Source organism: Gracilinanus agilis, chromosome 3 (assembly GCF_016433145.1).
Source record: "Gracilinanus agilis isolate LMUSP501 chromosome 3, AgileGrace, whole genome shotgun sequence".
Classification (NCBI taxonomy): Eukaryota; Metazoa; Chordata; class Mammalia; order Didelphimorphia; family Didelphidae; genus Gracilinanus; species Gracilinanus agilis.
This window is the reverse complement of record NC_058132.1, coordinates 524,237,030-524,254,015: the sequence shown is the minus strand read 5'-3', so window position 1 is coordinate 524,254,015 and position 16,986 is coordinate 524,237,030. Positions and strand designations below refer to the sequence as shown.

The 16,986-nt window shown below is 34.7% G+C and overlaps 1 protein-coding gene across 1 annotated transcript in view; it reads left to right on the top strand.

Annotated features, from left to right (window-relative positions):
- Positions 1-16,986, top strand: part of PCCA (propionyl-CoA carboxylase subunit alpha) — a 618,789-nt gene that overhangs the window by 204,897 nt on the left and 396,906 nt on the right. The window lies entirely within an intron of this gene.

Here is a 16,986-nt window from a genome sequence, read left to right as displayed (position 1 = left end):
GGGGGAGGTGGGGGGGGAGCAGGGGAGCCTGGACTAGTGATGCAAAAGATAAGAGTAGGTGGTTTTGGGTGGTACCAGGCTTTGAACCCACATTCAGACCTAGTGATACTGGATCTACATACATACATAATTGCTGAGGATGCATGATATAGCAATTTTGAAGGCTAAGGCCCACAACTGAGGCCTATACTAACAATGATTACCTATGCTAAAGCTATTATTTACTTAATTCAAAACCTTAATATTTATGCTAAAACAATTACAAAAGCCTACTAAAATCATCACTTATGTTCACATTAGTTATCTATCTTAGAATTACAATTTATAATTAACTTAATACTACTACTAACATTAAAATCTTATCCTGGGGGCAGCTGGGTAGCTCAGTGCATTGAGAGCCAGGCCTAGAGACAGGAGGTCCTAGGTTCAAATTTGGCCTCAGACACTTCCCAGATGTGTGACCCTGGGCAAGTCACATGACCCCCATTGTCTAGCCCTTACCACTCTTCTGCCTTGGAGCCAATTGGCTCCAAGGCAGAAGAATGGTAAGGATTTTATTAAAAAAAAAAATCTAATCCTCATATAAGAGGGTAGAGAATTTTTCACTCACAGTGATTTATTTTTAGCATACCAAGATCTCTGAAAATATTGTGTTCCAGGTTTGAACGAAGCTTCTTTTTTCCTCATCTCTGTCCTCTTTACTAATATGTTTTCCTTTGATGCAGACTTTCCATCACATGTTGAAACAATATTTCAGAATATCCTCCTAACATAACAGTTAAGTCAAACCATCTTAAATGTGTTTAGGACTTTATCACATGTTGCTTTGTACTTTAAAAATTTTCTGATAAAAGAAGAGTATATTTTTTAAGTTCAATGGCATAGTCTCAGCATTGTTCCTTGACTCTGACCTGAGGTGTTTTTTTTGTCTTTTAGTTTTATATTTATTTACAAAAATAGTCATCATACTTCCTTTCTCTTGGCTTTGTTGATTTCTCTGTGTCTTTTCTACAAAAATGCTTCTAAAAATATTTTCTCACATATTCTTTCTATTTGACTTTGACCTGGGTATATAACTATTTTCCTACCAGTGGACAGAGTATTTTAGTTTTAATAATTTTTGAAATAAAGCTCTGAGTTGTTCTTTTTAGAAAGTTCTGAATTTAATAAACACCAAATGAAACTGGCATTTCTACCTACATGATAAGACAGAAAAATAATTGTACATGAAATTGTGAACCTATTATGTATAGCTTGCCTTTTAAAAAATAATAAATTTACCATGTAACATTAAAATCTCTTCTGTTATCATTCTATGTGGCTTTCTATTCTCTTCTAGGCATTTAAAAATGATTCATTAATCTTTAATCTAAAATTGTTTTGTTCTAACATATTTCTAGGTCTCCCATCATTATATTCCCCTTCATTTTGGAGGTAGGGGACCAAAAGAGAGGGAACTAGAATAAAATCCTTTTCTCAATCCTCATTCTGCTTGAACCCTCTTAAGTAGCATTTGACATTGTTGATTATTCTCTCCTTTTTTGATACTCTCTTCTCTCTGTTTTAAGAGCAGTACTCTCTACTTGTTCACCTATCTGTCTTTACTGTTCCACCTTAGTTTCCTTTGCTGAATCCTCTCCTAATTGTCGATATTCCTCAGGGTTATCTCCTGGGTCTTCTTTTCTTTTCCCTCCCATGTGCTGATGATTTTTATATCTACCTATTGTTAATAGGATTTTCTTAATCTCTCCCTCTGTCTCTTTAAGAGACAAGAGTACAGGATTTCTAAGTAGAGCAGAATTGACAAGGGTCAGTGAGCAAGAGCTGAAGATTCATTACCAAGGAGATTAGGGGAGAGATAAGGAAGGAATAAATTGGCAGTTAGGTCTTTTGCCTCAGGATCTCTTGAGAACCTGAGGACTGTTTCTGTCTCTCCTACTGGCAGTTAGCAGTTGGGGTCTTTTGCCTTTGGATCTCGAGAGAGGAGGAGGTCTATCTGAGGCAAGGGTCTACTGGCAGTTTACTATTGACAGTTGGAGGATAAAACCTTATTTAAGGAGGTTGTGGATGGTGGTTGTTTATTTATTAGTGTAAGAAAGGCAGTTAGTGAATCAATTTTAGATAGTGTAGGTTAGATAGGCCTGGTTTGGCCAGGCAAGAAGAACCTGTCCTCAGATTAGTTAGAAGTAGGGTTTTAGAAATTTTAGTTAGTATTAGGAATTTAGATATAGTCATAGGGTATTAGAAAAATAATCTCTCTTTCTTTCTTTCTATTTTCTATCTGTACTTCTCAAATTAAACTAAGTGTTTTATTCAACTGCTCTCCTCACTTTTGACAAACTCCTACTGTATAACCCTTACACTATCCTACCCCAGACTCTCCTGAGATCTCTAATCTTGTATCTCCAATTGCCTTTTAAATATTTTAAACTGGATGTCCATTAGTCTAAACTCACTATTTCCAGAATGGAACTTATTATCGTTCCTCTTAAATTACACCCCCTAGCATCTTTATTACTTTACAGAGTAATTCTATCCCCTGTCCCTTAAGTTTGCAGTTTGACACTTCTGTCTCTTGCCCTCCATATGTAACATGTCTCAAATATGTCCCCTTTTGTCCTCTATTGTAGCCCCCTCATTACCTTGATTGCCCACCTTAAATCTCTTCCCACTCTATCATCCATTCAGCTGCCATAATGATTTTTTCCTAAAATTCAGGTCTGATCATGCCATTTCCATATCTCCCAATCCCTTTATTAAAATCCAGTGGCTTCCCATTGCCTCTAGTATCAAATATAGAATGATCTGTTTAGCATTCAAAGCTTTTCATAACTTAGCCCTTACCTATCCAGTCTTATATCTTACACCACAATTCATACTCTTTGATCCAGGGACACAGAATTCCTGCCTATTCATGAATAAGACACTCCATTTTTTGGCTCTGGGAATTTTCACTGGCTCTTCCCCATGCCAGTAATATTCTCCCTCCTCAGCTTTCACCGCTGACCTTCTTGGCTTCCTTTTAAATTCCAAATAAACTTCTACCTTCAACATGAACTTCTCTGCCACCCTTCTTAATTTTAGTGCCTTTCCTCTGTTAATTTTGTCTTATTTATCTTTTGCTATTTATTTTCCTATTTATGCTTCACACATATTTTTTATGTGTTGTCTCTCCTGTTAGATCATGACCTCCTTTAGGGCAAGAAACATCTTTTGTCTCTTTTCATATCCCCAACTCTTAGCTTAGTGCCTGTCACATAAGTAGGTTCTTAATCTATTGATAAATTGATATTGATTGATCAATTTTCTGGTTTTTATATTAGAAAATAGAGGAAAGAAGAGGAACTAATTCAACTGAATTAGGAGTTGAAGATTGTAAAAGTGATTTTAAGGATTTTGGATTTATAAAGAAGAAAATGATTTAATTTTTATTGGAGAAATTTGAAGTTAAAGAAAAGTTGAAAGAAATCAGTCTTGAAATCCAGATTTTTATCTGACTCACATTGGGGAGAAGGAGCAGGGGAAAAAAGTGATTTGAGTTAAATAATAGAATGAAATTATAAAAGCTATTACAAGGTTATGGTTTTGTAAAGATGAATCAAGATTAAAATTTGGAGAATATGGGGGCAGCTGGGTAGCTGAGTGGATTGATAGCCAGACCTAGAGATGGGAGGTCCTAGGTTCAAATCTGGCTTTAGACATTTCCCAATTGTGTGACCCTGGGAAAGTCACTTGACCACCATTGCCTAGCCCTTACCACTCGTCTGCCTTGGAGCCAATACAAAGTATTGATTCCAAGATGGAAGGTAAGGGTTTTAAATTAAAAATAAAATAAAATAAAATTTGGAGAATATGAGGAAGAACTAAAAATGAAAAATATGAATAGAAGTAAAAGAGTTCAGTCTGAAGGAAGACCCAATCTTAATGATAAAAAGAATGATAAAGTATGTTTCCTACTTCTTAGCAGAGATATGATTGATGAGAAATTAATAATGATACTATATTTTCACAAAATAAAGTATTCAGCATATGTTTGAAGGGAAGTATACTCTTGAAGAGGGCAAAAGGGGAGATGGGTTGGTAAGACCCAGTAAGAAAGAAAAGTTAAATAAAGCAAATTAACAAAAGAAGGAATAAGAAGTGTGATGGTTTTTTTTTCTGTCAAGTTGTTGAGATGAAAAGTGGTTGCAAAAATGATTAAGAGGTGAGCTGTAAATACAAGCAGTTTGAAAAATAATTCGTAAAATCTCATTCAGTATGGAGAATAGCATGAAGGATATATCATAGGACATGGCAAGAAGTAAAGAAGATTTAAGAAGCCTCTCGATGAAGATGAAAGAAAAGAGTATTAAAAACTGGCTGGAAGCTTAACAGCCAGAAAGCTAAGATCTTGACAACTGGTCCCATTACTCCATGACAAATAGAGGGAGAAGAAGTGAAAGCAGTGTCAGATTTTATATTTCTGGTCTCTTAATATCACTGCCAGGGGTGACAGCATCTTTGAAACTAAAAGACACTAACTTCTTGGAAATAAAGTTATGGAAAATCTGGACAGCAAGCTAAAAATCAGAGATATCACCTTTTGAAAAAGTAGAGTAAAAGCTATGTTTTTTTTAGTAGTATTGTATGGTTGTGAGAGTTGGACTATAGGGAAAGCTGAGTGCTACAAAACTGACAATTTTTAATGCTGGAGAAGACTTTTTAGAGTCCCTTGGACAGGAGACACATAAGTCAATCAATACTTAAAGAAATTAATTCAGACTATTCACTGGAAGGTCAAACCCTGAAACTGAAGTTTAAATACTTTGGGAAAGATTGAAGGTAAAAGGGGATACAGAAGATGAGATGGATGGATAGTGTCATGGAAACAAAGAACATGAACTTGGACAGTCTTGGGGAGATAATGAGGCTAGAAAGTCCTGGCATGCTATGGTTCATTGGTCACAAAGAATTTGACATGATTGAACAATTGAATGACAGCATAGAAAGAAGAGAATTAAGGTGTTTTGTGAGTTAGAGTTATCAAGGCAGTTTTTTTGGTCACTTTAATAGCAATAATTTCCAAGGCTTCTGACAATGTCAGAAAATTCTTCAAAGTTTGTAAAAAACATTACCTACTATCTCTGTTCATATCTGCATAGATGATATAAGAAAGAACTGAGAAAGTATTGCTGAAGATGAAAATTTTGAGCAAGAAATGAAGACCATGAGGCACAGGTGGTATTTTCTTTAGGGTCCCCCCCCCCAATTAATTACAATGTGAGGTAGAAGAAAAAACTGATCTGGGAAATGAGCAGTTGGCTAAGAAAATTGTCTAAAAATGAGATTTGAATTTCTTGATTTTGGCTTAAGATACAGAAACAAGATTCTCTTGGCTAGAGATCACCAACAAGTGTTTAAGAATATATTTGCTTACTTATTCTCTTTGATCCAGAGATATATTTAAAGAAGTCAAAAGTAAAAATAAATATCCACTTTACACCAATTAGTATCAATTTTTGTAGTAGCAAGGAATTGGAAATAGTAGATACCCAATGATTACCTCCCATCCTACCTTGTGTTTAATCACTTTGTATATATTTATATTTATTCACTTTATATTTTTCTATATATGTATATGTGTACGGATATAGACATACTTTTAGAATGGGAAAAGAGTAAGGTGAGTTGGAAAAGATAGATGTAATGAAAAGGAATATTTTTCCTTCAAGAAGAGGGTTCCAGAGGAATGTGAGAACAGGGTAAAGAGAGGGCTTGAAGCCTGAAGCAGGAAGTTACTGGCTGTTTTCCTTCAGAACTTTGAGGGATAACTGACTAGAAGTTAATTGACTAGCTCTGAGTGGAGTGGTGAGCCATTGGACCAGTTTTCTAGCTTCTGGACTTATCTCTCCCTCTGCTCCTGCTTTTTATTCCTAATTGGTTTATAAGCCACCTTTGTGTTCCTGAGAAGAAAGCCAGCCTTAACCAAAACTGTTATCTGTCTGTATTTCCAAGAAACCTGCAGGCATTTGCCTGTAAGCCATGGTGACACTGCCATCTGGTCACCAACCTTTATCCAGCGGATCTGAAATATTCAACCTTTTCCGAAACCTGTTTTGGAGTGGTTTTAGTCAGGGAATATTAGGGATTTTGGTGTATAGTTCAGAGAGGTTAGCGTGGCAGATAGCAGCAAGTCACAGAAGGCAGGTCCATGTGGACCTTTTAGTTAGTGGGAGGAGCATTAGAAGTTTTAGTGCTAGGGAAATTCCTTGGCCCTCCTTCGCATTCCCTTTTTTTGTTTATTTAATATATATTTAATATATTTAATATATAAAACCCTTTTGACAACTTTACATTGCAGTCAGATTGCATTATTGAGATATCCAGGGCTGAAGGCAGCCATTTTGGCCTATTAGCCTGAGACAGACAGAGACACCGGACTTTGAAACTTACCCCCATTTGAAGTGATCAAACCCACTTCTTTTAATATATATATGTTATAAATATAAAGAATATATGTATGCACATACGCAGATGTATGTATATAGTCATTCCTCACTATATCACAGTTCACTTATCGTGGCTTCATTTTATCATGGGTTTTTGAAAAAAATCTAATTATGTATCACAGGGTTTTTGCTATATCGTGGAATTTTGTGGATGAATACTGTACTGTACACAATGGAAATGCAGTGCGCCACTATGGTAGCATAAGCTTGACAACATGAGATTGTACATGGCACACTATTGGCTGATGGAATAATCACAGTTCTGTGTTTTGTAACCTGAGCGCTGATTGACTCTGTTTATAAGAGTATGGGAAAGGTTAATAAGCATGTGAAAAGGTTTATAGGAGAGTGAGAAGGATTTATAAAGCTTTAAAATATATATTAATAATAAAATAAATATAATGCTGCTACTTTGTGGATTTTCACCTATCTCAAGGGTCTTTGGAATGTAATTGCCACGATAAGTGAGGGATCACTGTATATGTATACATATTCTCAGAAAGACATACTTGACTCCTGGAGAAGTGAGATTATTTCTTTTTTTATATTTGTTTCCTCAGTCCCTAGCAAAGTCTGGCACAGAGTAGGTACTTGAAAAATATTTGTTTTTGTTGATTAATATGAGGAATATAGGGAATCATGGGAAAACTTATATGAACAGATTCAAAATATACACAATTATTACAACAAACAAAATAGAAACAACATCTGACTGGATATATGGTATGAGGAAGAATAATGAGTTTAAGATTATATAGTTGCATATCTGTTATTGGTAGATTGTTAGATTTCTAGACAGAAATAAGTAAATTGTGGGGGTGGTATAGAATGGTGTCAGTTTTGGGGGAAAGACAAGTTCTTTTGGGGATATATTATGGTTGAAAAATCTATGAAACAGTCAGTTTGAAATGTCCAGTAAGCAGTCCAGTCAAGATTATGATGAAAACAAAATGAAATTAGAAATGAATGCTAGACTGTTAAGATGGATTGATTTCAAATACTAAAGATTGTCATGAGGATGAAGTTTAGTTTTAGCAAGTGTAAGGCATAGTTGTTTTAAATGCCCTTCATTGTGTAGGTTGAAGTTCCCATGTATGAAGGTTTCTCCTGGGAGAGAAGGACTGAACCTGATACTAATTTCTTGAGAAAGTACAGAGAATGATCTTGGGTAGTTCACTGAACAAGGATCAGAAAAATAGATGATAAAACCAGATGAGGCATGTCTTTTTTGGTTCCCCCTTTCTTTAGCCAGTATATTTCCTGAACTCTTATAGTCACACATGTAATGCAAGATTGCTAGCAGAAGCCTTTTTGTTTCTGCAATTTCAAACTGTCACAGAAAGGCAGTTGGAGGTCTTAGAATCTTCAGAAAGTTAGTTGGAGCCTGAGGCTATAAATAGGGCTGAAGGTCAACTGATGGGGCTTTTGCCTTCTGGCTCTCACTGCCTGGGGGCTTCTGCTTTTTGGACTTGGGCTTAGCTTGTTGGCTTCGACTTTTCGGCTTGGCTTTGGCCTTTTGGCTTCGGCATTGGCCTGGACTTATTTTGTCTTGGGGAAATTTGTACTAATTTCTGTGGACCTCTCCCTGATCTCTCCATTACATTCCTGCTATTTCCCCTGAATTTCTCTTTGGACCCTGGGAGGAAGGGTGGCTTGGTGATTGGACATAGTGGGTTTAGATTCTGTAGGCAAGTAGGGCATCCTAAACAACTTAACCCCAATTTAGTGATTTGATAAATACTTTACTTTAAGGCAGTCAAATCTTCCGGACTGGAAGAATAGGCTCTCTCAGTATAACTCCCTCCTGTTACCTTTCCCCCACCATCAGCTTTCTCCCTAGTGGCTGTTATAAAACCCTAAACCCCTCTCTCCTTCTGATTATCCCTAACATTAATAAATCCCCTTTGTTACCTACTCAAATCCTCTGGTGAATCATTGTATCGAAGATTAAAGCAAGGGCTGAAGAGGGAAATAATTATTTTCTTTTTATTTTTTGAGGGAACTGCAGGTATCCATCTTGGCAGGAAGTACCTACCTGAGCCTTCCTGTAGCCATCAGTTTCACTGGCAGGGAGGAGCCCTTTTGTCTCCTCCCCCAAGGGACTTAGAAATTTGCAAGAGAAGTCCACCAGCCAGATATAAAACATTTCTGACTGGCCCAATTCCCCTATACCTTAGAGATACTTTCCCTGCTTGAAGGGTTCAGCCTATCTCCCCAATGTCCTCTGTCTCTAGCCTTGGTGAATAAGCCTGTTTAAGCTGCCCTCCTGTATACTCCCTGTCATTCCCTTACCTTCCTATATACCACCTCATTCATCCCTTCCCTACACTCAGCTATCATCTTCATTCCACCTCCAATCACCTCATCTCCTTTTATCCCTCCTCACTACCCAAATTGCCTGACATCTGCCTAGATTACCCACTTTTTTGATAACACACATCAGTATTTGATACCCTACCTGTTGTGTAGACTGGTAAGACCAGAACTGGTGTTTGGTTTCTATAATTTTTTTTTAAATCCTTACCTTCTGTCTTGGAATTAAGACTAGGTATTAGTTTCAAGGCAGAAGAGCAGTAAGGGCTAGGCAATGGGGTTAAGTGATTTGCCCCATATCACACATCTAGGAAGTGTCTGAGTCCATATTTGAACTTAGGACCTCCTCCTGTCTCTAGGCCTGGCTTTTATACCACTGAACCACCTACCTGCCCCTGGTCTCTATACTTCTATCCTTAAGCTAGCCTCTACTTTTGAACCACTATAGTGCCTCTGTTTCTGAAACTTTGGGCACCTTCATTATTGGTTGAAGGAGGTGAGAAAAAAGATTAAACCTGGTCTATTTTTATGTATATGGCTCTTGTATAAGGTCTTAACCTACATGAATGTGGAGAACCCTTTTTTTATATAGTCTTATGGTACTCTAAAACAGTGATGGGCAAACTTTTTAAAGAGGGGGTCAAAGGAAAGGAAATGCTCATCTGTCAGTCTGTTTCTAAAGCAACTCTTCTGAAGTTTCATTGTATTGTATCCTACTCATTGTATTCGTCAGATTTGGAATAATGTCCCATAGCTGGATAAAACATTTCAGAGGGCCACATCTGGTCCACAGGCTGTAGTTTGCCCATCTCTGCTCTAGTGATACATCACTGACTTCTTATATAGCAAGATCTTTTATGAAGTTCACAAATAAAACAAGCTAAAGCATTAAAATTCATGGTATTTAACAGCTGCAAATATTTCCCTTTAAAGTCTCTATACTGATGTATACTTATTGTCATTCTTTTGCTCCTATGCTCAGAACATGTGACTAATTTAACACTAATTTATTAGCTCACTCTTTTGCTTCCCAGAATACTGTGTTTTGGGGGCCATTGATAGGAGAATATCCAGTACTGAAGAGAGGGGGCCTGGCATGCATTGTCTTCCAGAAAGCCCTAGTTTCAGTTACCAGAAGATGTTGAAAAGAATATGACAGAGAGATCAAGACCATTTAATGATCAAGCAGGTTTTCTATAGGACACAATGGATAAGAAAGGAATGGGAAGAAAAAGTATTAGGAAATGGATTTGAGAGACAAGAGAGTGGGGGAGTTAATATTAGACAATTGTGACACTATATCCCAGCGATTAGGGTAAAGGAGGTAAAAAGTTGCCAAATATTAGTATAAGTTGTTTGGAGACTTTACCTTCCATAATCTTAGTGAGTGGATGGGATGATGATGGTTGTCATTGGTATAGTGTCCAAATGCTAGGCAACCATGGGTTTTTGATTCATTGAGCACTAGATTACAATATTTTTTCTTTTATGTTAATATTTAATCATTTCCATTGAATAGTACCTCAGTTTTTAACCATTATTGAATTGTTTTGATGATTACCATTTTATAGAATAGGTTTAGATCTGGTCTAGTTAGGTTCTAGCCTTTACCTTTTTCCTTTACCCCTCCATTATTTATTCTCAGATTCTTGAACTTTTAATTTTCCAGATGGATTTATTATTTTTTGTGGTTTTAGAAGATAATCCTGGAGATTTTATCAACCTTGTTGAAGAAATAATAGTAATACTGCATTTTGCATTGTTAAGTACAAGTCCAACATTAAAAAATTTTTATGTAGTTTAACAAGAATTTAAAACCAAACCATTTCTGCTTAGGAAGATGGCTGAGGTGGCATAATTACTTGATATCCTTTGTCTTGTCTGTCTGGCCCAAGACAGTCTTAGATGATATTTACTGGAGTCATGAAGAAAAGATAATAATGTATAAAAATAGAGTTTTGAAGTAGTATCTTTTCTAGACTTCTCTTTTCTGATTGTCAAGAGGAATTTTCCAGAGATCAATACGAAGAATATCTTTTTTTTTTTTTAATTTTAAACCCTTAACTTCTGTGTATTGACTTATAGGTGGAAGATTGGTAAGGGTAGGCAATGGGGGTCAAGTGACTTGCCCAGGGTCACACAGCTGGGAAGTATCTAAGGTCAGATTTGAATCTAGGACCTCCTGTCTCTAGGACTGGCTCTCAATCCACTGAGCTACCCAGCTGCCCCGAAGAATATCTTTTTAATAGAAGAGAGTAATTCTCTTATAAATAGCAAAAGGAAGTGCTTCCTTTTGAATGAAATAGTGATTGGAATGGAATCCCCTGGGTAGATTTTAGGCTATTCTGAGGATGGACAAAGTGAAGACTTCTTTTATAGAGGGGTCAGTAGCCCAATACCTTCAGGTGGGTGTTAAAGCCAATGAATGATTCAAACAAGAAGAAAGTTAAAAAATATTTTTATTTCTATAAGAAAGACTGTTTTCATTCAGTAATACTACTGTTTGGTTTCTATTTCCAAGAGATCCAAAAAAAGGGGAAAGGTTCTACTTGTAGAAAAATATTTATAGCTGCTCTTTTTGTGGTGGCAAAGAATTGGAAATTAAAGAGATGTCCATGACTTGAGTAATGGTTGAACACATTGTGGTATGTTATGGTAATGGAATACTACAGAGCTGTAAGAAATGATGAATATGATGATTTCAGAAAAAGCTGAAAAGACCTTCATAGACTGATGCAGAATGAAATAAATAGAACCAGGAAAACATTGTATACAGTAAGTAATATTTCTACAATCTGTGATAGACTTAGTTATTATTGGCAATAAAATGACCCAGGACAATTCTGAGGGATTTGTGACAAAGAATGCTCTTTGCTTCTGGAGAAAGAATTCTTGGAGTCAAGATGCAGATGAAAACATACAATTTTTCAGTTGTTTATTTGAGTTTGTGTTTTGGTTTTATAAGATTACTCACTTAAAACATGAACAATATGGAAATATGCTTTATATAATAATATATGTGTAACCCAGATTGAATCACCGGGAAGCACTGGAAGAGGGAAGGGAAGGGAGCGAAAGAGATACGTTTGATCATATAACTTGGGAAAACTTCTGTGGAAAGTTGTCAATACATGTAATTGGTGAATTAAAAAAATAAAAAAAAGTATAAGGGAAGGAAGGAAAGGAGTGAGGGAGAAAGAGAAAGGAAGGAAAGGAGGGAGGAAGAAAAAAGGGAAGAAAGAAAGGAAGGTAATAGTATTTTTATTTTATTGACTCTACTTAATTTAGTTAATTATGAGCAAATATTTGCTCAATTTTTTAGGTTTGTTCTTATTTCTCTAAATAAATCTTATTTTTTGTAATTGTCTTCATATAGTTTTTGTTTTTGTCTTGGTAGGAAGATTCTCAAATATTTTCTAAAGACTGCAATCATTTTTGAATGAAATTTCTGTTTCTTTTTTTTGGTGGATTTTCTTAATCTTTAGTCTGAAATACTGATTATTTGTGTAGATTTATTTTATATCATTCAAGTTGGGGAAATGATTGTTTCAATTAATTTTAGTTGACTCTCTAGATTTTCTAAGTAAAAACCCATTCACTTCTGAAACCCTTGCTATTGGGCACTCTGGCCACCACTCTATTATAATAGTTCAGTACACATTTGTTCATATCACTAAATTCAGTGGTTCTTTTTCTGTCTTCTTCCTTGATATCTCAGGTTTTGACACATTGGATGATTATTAAATTTGTGTGGAGTGGCTGAATGCATGATTTGCATATCCTCTTCTCTAATACTTTAAACACTTGTTCTTTGATCCTTTTTTTAAACCATTTTTTCTCTCTTTATTATCTCTTTTGTTAATCTCATCTACTGCCATAGCCTCATATAAACATCTCTGTGTAGATTTCTCTCAGATTTAAATCAATGTACCTTACTTCTTACCAGACCTGTGATTTGAAATAACCTATCTACATAGATGTCCCGTCTCCTCAAATTCATCATATCTAAAGCCAAATGCATCTTTCCTTAAATATATCCCTTCCCTTATGGACTATAGGATCTCTAATGTCCCGGCAGTTAGAAATCTTTTAATCCTTATAATTGACTTCTTCTCTCACAAGACACTCAAGTCTCGTATTTTCTACCTCTGATGTAACCATTAAATCATATATCATATATATTAAATCATTATATCATATCAATTTTTCTTCTTGCTGTTCACCAAAATATTCATCTTTTTTTGTTTCTTGCCACTTCTTGCTGCTTCATACAAGTGAAAATGATTTAAAAAAACAAACAAACAAACATAAAAGTTTATAATAACTCATGTCAGATTTCATTTTATTAAGTTTGACCCAGTGTTCTAACCTGGTAGGAATTTCTTGAAACTTGTAATTTTTTTATTATATATTTAATAACCATGATTCCATTATTTATGTTCTTTCCCTCCTCTTTTCCTTCCCCCATCCCAGAATTGACAAACAATTCTACTGGGTTATACATGTATCATTGTTCAAAACCTATTTCTATATTATTAATATTTGCAATAGAGTGATCATTTAAAGCCTAAATCCCCAATCATATGCCCATTGAAACATGTGATCAATTATATGTTTTTCTTCTGTGTTTTTACTCCCACAGTTTTTTCTCTGGTTGTGGATACCATTCTTTTTCATAAATCCCTCAGAATTATCTTGAGTAATTTCATTGCTGCTAGTAGAAAAGTTTATTACATTCAGATGTGCCATGATATATCAGTGTCTGCATACAACATTCTCCCGGTCTGCTCCTTTTGCTCTGCATCAGTTTCTGGAGGTCATTCCAGATCACATGGAGTTCCTCCAGTTCATCATTCCTTTTATCACAAAAGTATTCCAGCACCCTCAGATACCACAAATTGTTCAGCCATTCCCCAAACAATGGATACCACCTCATTTTCCAATTTTTTGCCACTATGAAAAGTGTGGCTATAAATATTTATGTACAAGTCTTTTACCTTATTATTTCTTATTAGGGTACAAACCTAGTAGAGGTCTGACTAGATCAATGGGTAGGCATTCTTTTAAAGCCCTTTGGACATAATTCCAAATTGCCTTCCAGAATAATTGGATCAATTCACAGCTCCACCAGCAGGGTATTAGTGTTCCTATTTTGCCACATCCCCTCCAACATTTATTATTTTCCTTTACTGTCATATTGGCCAATCTGCTAGGGGTGAGGTAGTATCTCAGAGTTGTTTTTATTCAGCAAAAGACATTTAAATAAACAAATACATTAAAACATTGTGTGCTAAACCACAAACTCCACATTGTTTAAAATGTGCTTAAAATGAATAAATTATAGGTATGTGGTAATATAAACATCTACTTTTGCTTTCTCTTTGGATTTGTTTTACTTTGATACTTATTTCCCTTGATTTTGGGGTATTATTTTTAATGTAATCATAGTATGTATTGTTCTTATTTTTCTTTTTCATATCTTGTATAGTTCCCTTATTTTCTTTATATTTCTAATATCATACTATAATCCATACTAATATACTATAATATCACACTATAAATTCATACTATAATCCAATTTCTAATATCATACTACAATCTTTATATTTCTAATATCATACTATAATCCATACTACAATCCATTTCATATATCTTGTATAGTTCCCTTATTTTTTTTATATTTCTATTATCATACTATAATCCAAACAAAGTGACTACACTTTGGTTATTGATCATTCTACTGTTATCTGGCCCTGGTTCCTCCATTACTTAACTTTGTTTCCAATAATCTCTTGACTTGGTCAAATGCTTTGTTTATGTACAGCTTATCTTGTTTTGTTTATGATCAATATTCATTTAATTATTTGGCAAACACCAATTACATAATTTTTAAAGCTATATAAATTTCCATTATTAATCTTGTAAGGCTGGAGTGCAGTGAAAAAACTGGCAGTAATGTCATTTCATTTAGAAGGTAATGTTACTTTTTCACCCAAATAACAAGAGTAACCAGCATATTCTGAAAATAACAATATTTGTAAACTACTAAATTTTATTTTCTTTGCAAGTCAGAATAAACTAGAATATTTGGGGGCATTGTAATTAAGCCATTATATAAGATTATCTAAAACTAAAATTTCAAATTCATCTAAAATTTTTAGTATTATTTTAGAAGAACATTAATTTCAATGTTTTGAAGATATTTGTCAATAGAAAGTTTTGTGTTCTAGGTGTTGTTCCTTGTGACAAATAAGATATTTTAGAAGTTATGTTTTGTAGGGCTACTTATAAATTTATATTTCTTTTAGAAGACAATTATAAATTATCCCATATGGTTTGTCTGTAAATACTTAGTGCCAGTTATTTCTCTTAAGGTGACAAATTTTTAAAAAATTTCTAATTTCTTTTTTCTTACTTTCTTGAATTCTGTTTTGCAAATATACCATTAATTTGCAAGAGAAAAGAAATGTAAAAGTTTCCTTCTTGGCTTACAATCCTGGCTCTTCATCACTCTTCCTGCATTTTGTTCTAGAGGCTCTAATTGTCTGCATTTGGCAGGTTTAACACTTCCTGACAGAGAGGCTATTAAGGGGAAGTATTCTCGCATAACTGTCACTGGCAGGAACAAAGAACCTTCAAACTCAATGTGTAGAAACCACTAACATTCTTAAATGACCCTTTTCATGCATTTTTATCCCTTCCAGCTAAATTTTGGAGGGTGCCTGGTTAGGGAAAAACCTTAAGGTGTAATAAAACAGTAAACCTTGATTTTTTTTTTGGAGGGTAAGGTAGGTGGTTTTGGGGGAAGGGAGAGAGAGAGAGACAGAGAAAGACACACACACATATGTGTGTGTGTGTGTGTGTGGATTTATCTCTGACTGGAAAACAATTGTTATTTGGAAAATCTCATTAGCAGACCTGACTGTTTGGAGTAAAAAGACTTAAAACTGATGTTGATTTCAGGACTGCTTTGAACTTAACAAGCACCTATTTGTGGAGCAGACTAGCTAATGAAAGGAAATTAAATTTTCTGACAACTTCCCCTGCCAGCCTCCTTATTCTTTAGTGGCTGTTATTAGGTACTGAAGACTTTTAAAGAGGATTTTGTTTTATTCTTAGACATGAATGAACCAGATATAACCATTTTCTTGTGTTTTAAAAAGTAAAATAAAATAAAATTTTGATGTAGTTGTTTTCAAAGAAATAGTTTAAAAAGATCAGGTTTCCATTTAATTTTCTTGTCAGCTTCCAAAATTGCCAGCCAATGGTTTTTAGACATTGTCTAATATTTATGAATTTGAATATATGTAATTGTTAAATTATTTAAGATAGTTGCCAAATTTAATCTATGTTAATACCGTCATTAGTTTCTGTCTCTTTACTATAAATTTATCTGTAGCATTAATGGTACCCTTTTGTGATAGTTTTTATACTTGAGAATCTCCTTATGCGTATGTTTATTTTGGGCTTTCAAATTTTTAGAGGACCATTGCTTTTTAGTCTTTGAATTTAAGAATAACAACTCTCCTAGTGGAAAATAACTGGAAATGAATTGTGTTTTATAGTTTTTCCCCTTTTGATTAATTTTTTCTTACTCAGCATAGTATGAAGCCAGGTGATTCACATATTGAGGTAGGAAATGAATATCAAAGACTAAATGCAACTAAAAATAATAAAGAACATATCGGGAAAGAGTATGTTTTAGGAAATTAAAGAAAACATAGTTTGTATTTAAGATTAAAGATAATGTCTATAAATGTTAGAAACTTTATTTTTAATTTTAAGATGTTATGCTCCTCCCAAAGAATAGTGGATCACCTCCCCCTGCTGACAACATTGAAGAAAACATGACCTAGAAATACTTTTGATAGGACAGAAACAAGCTGACTGTAGACAAGCTTTAATGACCCGATTTATGAATCATTATTGATTGTAAACTTCTAAATTCTGCCATTAAATTCCTGCAAGTGCATTCAGTCATTTAGTAATTCTAGTAGTTCTTCCTTTCAGCTGATTTCAAAGTGCTTTGAATTTCTCAATATAATAATGATGAGGTAGAATTTACATTCCACTTATGGTATTAATTTTACATTCCTCTGAATGAAAAGGGTCAGAAGGTTGTAAAATTGAACATTAAATGAATCTAAGGAGACAGTAGTGCAATATATGACTGCCCTAAGGACAT